Source organism: Balaenoptera ricei, chromosome 17 (genome assembly GCF_028023285.1).
Source record: "Balaenoptera ricei isolate mBalRic1 chromosome 17, mBalRic1.hap2, whole genome shotgun sequence".
NCBI lineage: Eukaryota > Metazoa > Chordata > Mammalia > Artiodactyla > Balaenopteridae > Balaenoptera > Balaenoptera ricei.
In genome coordinates this window covers 29,339,934-29,351,960 of record NC_082655.1, presented here as the reverse complement: position 1 = coordinate 29,351,960, position 12,027 = coordinate 29,339,934, and the positions used below count along the sequence as shown (strand labels likewise).

The following is a 12,027-nucleotide window of genomic DNA, read 5'->3' as shown; positions in this document are numbered from 1 at the left end:
TAAAAAATATGTAAGTTTTGACACATGCATACCCCTGTGAAGCCACCACCAGAAGCAAGATAATAAACATACTTATCACCCTCAAACGTTTTTTCGTGTCTTTTTTATAACCCTTCCTACTTCTCCTGCCCCAGCCTAGGCAACCACTGATTTGCTTTCTGTCACTATATATTAGTTTGCGTTTTCGAGAATTTTATATAAATGGAATCATACAGCATATATTCTATTTTGTTTGGCTTCTTTCTCAGCATAATTATTCCCAGATTCATCCATGTTGCTGCATGTAAAATAGTTCATTATTTTTTATTCCTGAAGTATGGATATACCACAATTTGTTTATCCATTCACCTGTCGAAGGGCATTTGTATTGTTTCCAGATTTTGGCTAGTACAAGTAAAACTGCTGCAAATATTTGTATGCAAATCTTTGTATGGACCTATGTTTTCATTTCTCTTGGATGAATATGTAGATGTTGAATGGTTGGATCACATAGTAGATTGTGTTTAACTCTTTAAGAAGCTGTCCAACTTTTTTCCAGAGTGGCTGAACCACTTCAGTTTCTACCAGCAGTGAATGAGAATTTCAGTTGTTTCACATCCTCACCAATACTTGGTATGGTCAGTTGTTTTAATTTTAGCCATTGTGTTAGGTGTGTAGCGGTATCCTCTTGTGGTTTTAATTTGCACTTACCTAATGACTAATGATAATGAGCATGTTTTCATTTGCTCATTTGTTATTCATATAGCTCTCTGATGAAGTGTGTTCAAATACTTTGCTCCCTTTCTAAAAAATTGTGCTGTTTTCTTACTGTTGAGTTTTAAGAGTTCATTAATATTGTGGATATAAGCACCATATTCTATATATGATTTGCAAATATTTTCTTCTGGTCTGTGGATTACCTTTTCACTCTCTTAACAGTATCTTTTGAAGAACAGAAATTTAAAATTTTGATGAAGTCCAATTTATTGGTTTTTTTCTTATGGATTCTGCTTTTGGTGTTGTATTTAAGAAATATTTGTCTAAACCCAAGGTCTCAAAGATTTTCTCCTATGTTGTTTTTTTAAGAAGTTCTATAGTTTTAGATTTTTACATTATATCTAAGATCCATTTTGAGTTAGTTTTTGTGTATTGTAAGGGGTATGGATAGAAGTTCTCTGTTTTTTGCATATGTATTTTCAAATGTTTCAGCATCATTTATTGAAAAGTTTATTTTTTTCTCCATTGAATTGCCTTTACACCTTTGCCAAAAATCAGTTGTCTATACATGTGTGGGTCTATTTCTGGGCTCTTTATTCGTTTTTTTTTTTAAAACATCTTTATTGGAGTATAATTGCTTTACAATGTTGTGTTAGTTTCTGCTGTATAACAAAGTGAATCAGCTATATGTATACATATATCCCCATATCCCCTCCCTCTTGTGTCTCCCTCCCACCCTCCCTATCCCACCCCTCTAGGTGGTCACAAATGGGCTCTTTATTCTTTTCCATTGATCTATTTGCCTGCCTATGCCAATACTGCACTGTCTTAATAACTGTAGTTTTATAATAAATTTTGAAGTCAGATAGTATTTGTCTTCTAAATTTGTTCCTCTTTTTCAGTTGTTTACTCAGACAACCAAGTAATGTTATGGCAGAGAGTAGTCGTGTTTAAAGATGCTTTTCACTAATTCTGGTCAGAGAAGATGGAGTAAAAACTCCAGTTCAGAACTGATGCATGAGGGATATTTATGCTCACAGTTATTACGTTTGATGCTTTATCACTCCGCTTGTATCTTAGCTTTGTTGAACACACACCATGTTTCAATTATTGTGGCTTAAAGCTACATTAGTGCAGTTCTTTACAAGTATTAACTATTGTATAGATAAGTGAAAATTAAGTGTGGAGTATAACTTCCAGAAGACATCTTTGCATTTTGAAATCTTGATGCATTTAGAAGGAAGCTGGAGTGAGTTTTCATGCAAATTCCTATTAAAAAGTTAGACAGGACTAACAACTACTGTCTAACATGGAATGATGAGAAACACATCTAATCTTATTGTCCAATTTCCTGCAACAATTTTCAGTGGTCTTTCTTTACCATCCTTTCAGCCTGACCATTTGCTTGAGACCATTGGGAGATGTGATAAAACAGTTGCTTTTATGATTTATTGGGTACTTACTAATACAACTCTGAAGAGATTTTTGTTTTGTTTTTCTTCTTCTTCTTCTTTTTTTTTTTCAAAACTGAGATTGTCAATATGCTATATCTCACTTGCATTGGGAAATTTATGAATAGGAAACTTGCTTAGGGCTAGGTTGTGTTATAACTGAGTGCTTGGATCTTGAATTTAGGCAAACAGGGTTTAAATATTGATTCTGCGTTGTACTAGTTATCTGGCCTTATGTTATCAAATATCTCTAAACCCCATCTAGAAATTGGGGATAATATGGTGTCTGCCTCTTAGGATTATTATAAATATTAAGTCACATAATGTTTACAAAACACTTAGGCCATATGAACTTTATGTAGATATTGTTATGCTCTAAGTCAGTGGTTTCCTAACTTATCTGTATATTAGCATCACCTAGAGACCTTTAAAAATTTCAAAGTTCAGGCCACACCCATGACCAATTAAATCACAATCTCTTGGAATGGGACACAGGGACCAGGAGGACTTTTCGAAGCTCCCCAGGAGAATCCAATGTGCAGACAACTGCAGTAGATGACATATAAATTTTCGTATTTAATTTTACAATAACTCTCTGAGTTGTGCTTTCATTCCTTTTTATATATGAGAAAATTGAGGTTCACACTGAGTATGTTCATGAGGGTCATGTAGAAAATCCAGCTTAAAGGATTCAAACCCCAGGTCTGTCTGACTTCAAAATCCTTGCTTTTAACTACTTCACTATATTTATTTAAGCAAGATCCTAGATAATCCTAAATTTAACTAAAAAAATTGCACACACACACAGCAGAAGATTTATTGCAAATATCTGACCCAGAGTTATGAATAAAGCAGTGGGGAAATTGGAAACAGTTTGTTGGCATTTGTGAAAAAGTCTACCATAACCTATTAATATAATCTTAAAAAATCAATAAGGATTCTTGATCAAGGTTTTAACATTATATATCATGGAATTAATTTTGGTAAATAATACACTGGATCTTGTCATGTGCTTTATTTTTTTCCAGTCTTTGCAGTAGTCAGATAAAGTCCAAGCTACTAGTAAGTGAGAGCTTCTACCCAATGTTTTCCCGAGAATAATTCCCGGATGTGCTACATGTACAATGGCCAAGATAACCTGATGACTAGTTTCTGGAACAATACTGTTTGCTATAAAACACATTCCTATGGCATGTAATTTTTTCTCTACACACCTAATTTAGGACATCGATGAACCAGCATCACAGCTCTAGTGGGAGCACTACAACAGGTTTTGGTATCTAAGTGACAGATGGCTCTGGACATCACCATTAGCTATTGCTCTTCCAGGCCTGTAAACAAGTTATAAGAACTGAGCAAAAATGACATTTCTGCATACATGATGACATAATTATGGGTGTAGACTTAATCTTAGAGAAGAATTCCAAAAGAGCTTATGTCACTACAAATTGTAAAGACACTGCCATAGCAGTATTTTTAGGATTTCTTTACTCCCTCAGTAACTGCAAAGAACTCAATGTCATTTGACAGTAATTCTATCAATATTATTGTGAGAACTTTCTGCTTGACTACTAGGCAACTATTCTTCAGTCTACCCGGCACTTTGAGGCTAAGGACTCTCCAGACTTTATCAACTGAAACAATAGCGGTTTGTATTCAGGGTAATATTGTGATGCAAACCAAGAAGTTAATAACACTTTGACATTCTGAAAAGTGTTTTCCCACCAGATAGTTCCAAAACTACCAGATGTTATTTTCCAGTAGGCAATAAAGTACCTCAACAAGGTTGATTTTTATTTTTAATTTGAGATTTTCTGTTTTTCAGAAGGAAAACAACTTTATTTTCTTTTTATAGTTATAAAAATATTGTTAGCCATACTGACTGGTGTAGTGAAGAAAGAAATCATCTGAAATCTCACTACGCAGTGATAACCTCTAGGTATGTAGGTTTCCCTCCCTCTCTCCCTCCTTTTCTATTATCTATTTATCTCTCTAACTATCTAAAAATAATGCAATAAATACAAATGTATGGAAAAATCATATATTAGAGAATGGACACAACATGTAAAGCAAATTCCTTCCTCCATTTTTTCCCATCCTTAAATCAGTTTCTCAGAGGTTAAATTGTTTATGTTTCACTGCTATATTTTGATTTATCGACTTTGGATATTATCTGTTGATTCCCAGCTATAAAGGTAAGTATTTAGTCCACCTATGTTACTTGCTACTTGTCTTTTCTTCCTACCAGTTTTAATAATCCTATTATTACTTTCATTTCTAATGGTTACTTACTGACTTTTTTTTTTGTTTTTTTTATTTGTTATTGTTTTTCAGCTTTGAGGTATAATTGACAAATTTGTAATATATTTAAAGTGTACATTGTGATAATGTGATATATGTATATATTATGAAAAGATTTCCCCCATCTAGTTAATTATCACATCCATCACCTTAAAGCTGTCAACAAAGTACTTTGCTCCTAGTTGAATAAAAAAGGCATAAACATCACATTCATGATAAACAAATTGGTGAAAAAAGTCATAAAGTACAAATTAACTGTGGTCTCCTCTGTGAAATGTATCTTAAAAGAACTATAATTTCTATGGTACTATTGCAGGAAGATGAGGCTATCATCCTGTTCTGTGGACAGTGCAAGCAAAGAGAACCATCATTCCCAAGGTAGGGAAAAAGTATGTGCTATCTTTTTTTTTTTTAATTTTTATTGGAGTATAGTTGATTTACAATGTTGTGTTAGTTTCAGGTGTAGAGCAAAGTGAATCTGTTATATATATATATACATATATATACATATATATTCTTTTGTTAGATTCTAGTCCCATATAGGCCATTACAGAGTACTGAGTAGAGTTCCCTGTGCTATACAGTAGGTTCTTATTAGTACTGAAATTTCTATTGTCTATTGCATCAACTGCCAACTCTCTTTTCACTTTTTGTGTTAATAAGATGACACTAACATTACTATTCACACTTCCACCTCTCCTGCCCATTTTTTAAGTCTCAATTTCTGTATTTTTGCAGTGTCAAGATTTATCATATTTATATTTTGTTCTGCAAGGATTCAAATTCAAGAGATCTGAGTTAAAATCATATTTCCATTACATATAAGCTGTATAATATAATTTCTCTAGGCCTCATTGGTGAGTATGTGACTTTTTCATTTTCCTTAAAGGTGCCTTTTGATGAACAGGTTTCTAATTTTGATAAAGTCCAGTATATCATTTTTTTTTCTTTTATGGTTATTGCTTTTTACACACCAAGAAATCTCTGCCTACTGCATGATCGCAAAGATATTCTTTATGCTTCCTTCTACGGATTTTATAGTTTCGGCTTTTATTTTTAGATTTTCAGTCCAACTCAGGTTAATTTTTAAATATGTTGTGATGTACATGTCAGGATACATAGATATCCAGTTATTCTAGCACCATTTGTTGAAAATATTTTCTTTTCCCCATTGAATTTCTGGCATCCTTTTCAGTTAGCTGAAGTTATGGAGGTGGGCCTAATTCTCGATTCTCTCCTCTGTTCAATGTATTTGTCTTTTCTTACACCAATAATGCACTGTCCTAATTGTTGTAGCTTTATATTAAGTCTTAAAATCAGGTAATCTAAGTCTTCCAACTTGTTTTCTTTTTTTTTTTTAATAGCTGATTCACTTCATTGTACAGCAGAAACTAACACAACATTGTAAAGCAACTATACCCCAATTAAAAACAAAACAAAACTTGTTTCCTTTTTCAAGATTATCTTGGCCATTCTAGTCCTTTGTATGTCCATATAACATTTCATGTTACACTATCAATTTCCAACAACAACAACAGAAAAGCATTCAGAGTTGGAAGTACATTGATTCTATAGATCAATTTTGGCTGAAATGACATTTTTATAATATTGTCTTGCAACAAAGTATGGTGTATCTTATTCATTTAGGTCTGTCTTAATTTCTTTCTACAATTTTGTGATTTTCAAAGTAGAGATATTTTACACCTTTCCTTAAATTTATTCTTAGGTATTTAATGTTTTTTGACACTATTATAAAAGATATTTATTTTTAAATGTTACCTTCCAATTGTCTGTTGAAACAATATAGAAATACTGACTTTATATCCTACAACTTTGCTGAATTTACTTACTGACCCTAATAGATTTTTGGAGAACCGTGTAGAATCATGTTGTCTGTGAATAAAGACAGTTTCATTTTAGGTTTTCCAATATTTATTCCCCATTACCCATTTCTTTATATGTTATATCCATCTTTTCTTGTAGACTTTTCAACATATTTATCACAGTTGTTTTAAAGTCTTTCTTTGCCAAATCTAACACCTATGTCCTTTGCTGGTCTCTTTCTATTGACTATAAGTCACATTTTCCCATTTCTAGCAATTTTTTATTGTTATGCTGAGGGTAAAATATTGCAAAATCTCTGGATCTTCCTCTGAAAAGTGTTGTTCTAGCAAGTAGTTAAATTACAGACAGGTTGCCTTCAACTTGGGGAGGCTTGGTTTTTATTTTGTTAGGGCAGCTCTCTGTTTTAGTTTTGTGATGTAGTCTTTATTCCTAACTTTATGGAAAGCCCAAGGTGTTTATCAAGCCCTTCTAACTTAGTTGGATTTAATCTCCAAAGTGTGTCTTACCTGTGGTAGATAGCAGCTAAAATCTCTGCTTAGTTCTTGGAGCCTTCCCCAGATGTTACTTTCAGCTAGGTTCCTTAGATTCTCACTGGCACGTTCACAGTTGAGGCAGTAAGCCAACGTTTTGAGGGGAGCTTAAATACAGATTTTGTGTCTTCTCACCCAGAAGCTCCTTCCTTTTGGGGATTTCCCCCTAGATTTTTAGTTGTTCAGGCAGTCCCAAACTCAGTTCTCTAAATTCTTAGACCAGTAGGATTGTGGCTTTCTTTTAGAGTTCTGTCTTCCCATGCTGCACAGACTGAAGAGTGAGGAGCGCTATTTTTATAGATACTACTCTATTTATAATTAAATATATATATATAGGAAATCTGACGGGAATATATTTCCAACCTTTACAAAGTTTACCAAACTTTTCCCATTTCCTCAATGAATCTTTTCTCTCCCAACTCTGATCAAATGATTTGTAAGTCTTTTATTTTTCCTTTCTGTTCTCATCATCATAACTAGATCATGCTTCTTAAACTTCTTCATTTATATTCATAATTATCAAAAATTGGAATTCCTTTACTACTGGTGTCATAGAAGTAGAATGGGATTGAGGATCAGGAGACCACTGCTTTTTCACCAATCAGCTGTGTCATATTAGAATTAGGGAACCATTAAACATTCTGTTCTTCAATTTCCTATCTGAACAAAAGCTAAGAATGAACTAACTAATGTCAAAAGACAATTCTAATCAGAGTCTATATACATTCACATACACATATATAATACAGACAAATTATTTTATAATTCTCTGAATTTCAAAAGAACTCTAAATTTTTATTTAAAAAGATTTTTTAATATCTTATTAATCAATATATCACACCACCAATATAAGTAACACCTATGACAAGAAATTGCCAAAATATAAGAACATTTTTTGTATTTTCCCCCTGGATCTTTTAAGGCTAGAGTAGGCAAAATAATCATTCTTTTTAAATGATAAATGTGAATGGTGTATGATAACTTCTTAAAATGATTTTATATATATATAGTTCCTAAAAATGAAATAATTTCTTTCTTATTGTGAATTTAGGTTATCATATATATTTTCTACTTTTTTATTGAGAATTGAGGATATTTATATATGTATTTCATTTTTAAGAACTATTTAATCATTAAAGTTTTGAAAAATATGCCAGAAAAGCCAAGTGCTGTCTTTAGTAGGAAGCTCTATTATAAACATCTATAAATCATTTTTTACAACTTGCTTGATTTTAAGGAAAATCATAATAATATCACAAAATTTGTAAACAAATTTGAACACAAATACTGTCTTATCAATGTGTGACCAAACAAAATAATGGGACTCACATATTTGACATTTCACTGGATTTAACTCAATTCAAGCTAAATATCAAAGAAATATGTGGCAGTGTAGACTTAAAAATTAATATTGAACAATGTTTCTAGGAACCCTGCAAATTATTAAATATTACCTCACTTTGTGTCTATCTTTTTAATCTATTTCATCAGGAACTACTGATAGGAATATTACACTTTTAGTTAGACAGTCCATGTCCCTAGGGCTTTTGCCCTCCCTCTCCACACACAGATGCAGACAATTTCAATGCATCTATATGTTCATTCTTCACTTCGCTTAGAGTACCATTTACATCATTTGTTCAAAATGGTAACCTCTTTGTAAAAGCCAACTGCCTTCCTCTTGCTTTTCATCAGAGAAGAGGATAACATCAAAATTATTAGACAAGATCGGGCACATTCAGGGTGGTATGGCCATAGACAATATCAAAATTATAACTATGAAGAATCTTAAGCTAGCTAGCTAGCTGTTTCTTTTTCCATTCTTAATTTCTTTATATTTAAATTTTTTATATAAGATACGCATGCACATAGTTAACTTAAAGAGTTAAGTGATTCTTTGAAGCAACACTTCCCTCTCCCTTACTGCTCCTCTATTTTCTAATTCCCAGAAGCAACCATTTTATTTCTTTTCACTATTTAAAATTTACCTGAATAGTTCTAAATAACATGGTTTTATCGCTACATCGTGTAGATTTCTATCTCGTGTCATCTCTGTCCAGATGAATATTTAGCATATGTTTTTGTTTAAAACCATTCACCCGGTGGGGAAGGATCGCCAGCGAGATCCCGAGGCGAGGCTCGCGCGCCCGCCCCCACCCTGGCCCCCAGCTCCACCCGGTCGGCCCTGCTCAGCCATGATCAAGGCGATCCTCATCTTTAACAACCACGGGAAGCCGCGGCTCTCCAAGTTCTACCAGCCCTACAGTGAAGATACACAACAGCATATCATCAGGGAGACATTCCATTTGGTATCTAAGAGAGATGAAAATGCTGTAATTTCCTAGAAGGAGGATTATTAATTGGAGGATCTGACAACAAACCGATTTATAGACATTATGCAACATTATATTTTGTCTTCTGTGTGGATTCTTCAGAAAGTGAACTTGGCATTTTAGATCTAATTCAAGTATTTGTGGAAACATTAGACAAGTGTTTTGAAAACGTCTGTGAACTGGATTTAATTTTCCATGTAGACAAGGTTCACAATATTCTTGCACAAATGGTGATGGGGGGGGAATGGTACTGGAGACCAACATGAATGAGACTGTTAAACAAATTGATGCACAAAATAAACTGGAGAAATCTGAGGCTGGCTTAGAGGGAGCTCCATCTGGTGCTGTATCAGCTGTAAAGAATATGAATCTTCCTGAGATCCCAAGAAATATTAACATTTGTGACATCAGTATAAAAGTGCCAAACCTGCCCTCTTTTAAATAAAAAATTTAAAAGGCCACTCCCAGGGGGCTTCCCTGGTGGCGCAGTGGTTGAGAATCTGCCTGCCGGTGCAGGGGACACGGGTTCGAGCCCTGGTCTGGGAGGATCCCGCATGCCGCGGAGCAACTAGGCCCGTGAGCCACAACTACTTAGCCTGCGCGTCTGGAGCCTGTGCCCCGCAACAAGAGAGGCAGCGACAGTGAGAGGCCCGCGCACCGCGATGAAAAGTGGCCCCCGCTTGCCACAACTAGAGAAAGCCCTCGCATAGAAACGAAGACCCAACACAGCCAAAAATAAATAAATAAATAAAATTTAAAAAAAAACCCATATGATGAAATAAAATATAGGCTTTTTTTTTGGTGTTATGAGTCTTTCTTGGTTGAGTTTGCTTCTTAAGGCTAGGAAATTAAATGAGTGTTCCTTAGAAACACGAATCAAGATCAGATGATCTGAGAGGTAATGCCCAACTTCACAACTCAAAAATGTTTATTAATTAGGCAAGTTTCCCCACTCACAGACCTAGACTTCCTCTTCTGTTATAATCAAATATTGATTGCTATCATTTGTACCCCACACTTCCACTCTGTCTCCTGGACCAAGGCACACCTTATAAATTCTGAACCAATATCTACCAATCACCTATTATGTGCCAGGCACTATTAGACATAAGTGGCACAAAAACAAATAAGACAGACCAAGGTCTGCCTTACAGAACTTAGAGTTTAATGGGAAGGACTTATCTTTAATAAGCAATTGAAATAAACTAATAAGTAAACAATAAGGGGACAGATCATACCATCCTTTCCAAACTTTTCTTTTATATGTACTAAAGAATATGTTTTATTAAAGAATATACATTTATATTCCTTTCCATTTTATATTCAACATTTACCTAAATGACTTTCTCAGTCTCCCAGATTTTATTGTCCTTAACATAGCCTGGCATTGCTCGTCTTCCAAGGGGGCATGCATTTGGTTTTCTTTCTCTGAGTACAGCCTTCTCCCTTGTTATCTGCCCCCTTTACCCAACAATCCTGACCCTTAGTAGTTCTTCTCTTTCATTTCATCTATTTAGCCCTCTTTTGGCATTACCCTAAAAATGTTCCTTACTCCCCAGATCAATTATTCCCACTCTCCAGCATCATTCCTGGACTGCCTCATTGGCATATTCTCATCAGTCTTTGCATGGGCACAGATTTCTTACTATTGGTAATTTTTCAACTGACATAGACAACACATGGAGTTACTCTTCTCCTTCCAATCATTATCTATTATTCATATTCATTTCCCTCACAACATACTTCTTCTTTGGCCTCTATTATACATTTTCCTTCAAACCATTCCATCAAAACTCTTTCAAGGGTGACAATTGACCTCTTACTAAATCCAATTACCTTTTCTAATCCTCTTTTTTTGGCTTCGGCCTTCTTAACATTTCTGTAGCACACGACCATCTTGTCCTTCTGAAACCCACTTAAAGGTCGGCTTCTGTGATCTTCTCTGGCACTGAACTTCCACAATCATCTTCCATTTGTCAGACAGTCCCTTCTCCAGAATCTCCTCTGTCATAGTTCAGTTCTTAACCCCCTGTCCATCGCTCTCAATCTTCTTTTCCATTTTTAACTGACTCTGTGTTCTGACTTTAGCTAATAGGTTTATTCTTGATGAGTCTCCTCTTGCATTTTCCAAGTATGTCATGATATAAAGCATGTCAAAGGTTGACTATAGTTTGGGATGCTTTGTTTGTTTTAGCAAAATTATATAGGTTTCCTTACAGAAGGATCATTTTGAGTGTTCATTACCCAAATGTGCACTATGGATATCCAAGAAGGAGCAAACATTTTCCCAATTTATTTGGTCTCAAACTCTCTGAATGGGGCATTTGAGAAACACATTTTGGGAAATACTGATTAATATTGTGATTGATAATGTCTCACCTTAATTCAGTTTTGTGCCAGAAACTGGGCATGGAGTATTTCTACTTGGATATTCTACAACTCAGTAGGTCTAGAACCACATTTTCATCATCTTTCAACCCAATATCTCTTTTCAATTTTTTTCTATCAGTGTCACCACAATTTTCTCATTCATCCCAACTCAAAATCTCAGCATCATCTCTGGATTTTCCTTCTTCATTTCCTTTATCCTTTCAGTCATCTCTTAATTATTTATTAGATTGTTTCTTGAATTTGTATGTACTTAATATCTCCGTAGTCTAAATTCTCATAACCTCATATCTGGAAATCATCCTAACTGGCCCTGCTGTGTCAAGTTTTTCCTTAAACCAATCCATTCTAAAACAACTATTCAATACTTTTGTTAAAATACTGATTAAATCATGTCACTGTCCTGCTCAGAATCTTCAGCCAACTTCCTGTTGCCTCTTGAATAAAGTCTGCACTATTAACTGAGACATTTAAGGTTAATGC

The 12,027-nt window shown here is 34.4% G+C and overlaps 1 pseudogene; it reads left to right on the top strand.

Annotated features, from left to right (window-relative positions):
* The first annotated feature begins 9,002 nt into the window (after window positions 1-9,002).
* On the top strand, window positions 9,003-9,601 carry LOC132351711 (AP-3 complex subunit sigma-1-like; annotated as a pseudogene).
* Window positions 9,602-12,027: the final 2,426 nt, after the last annotated feature.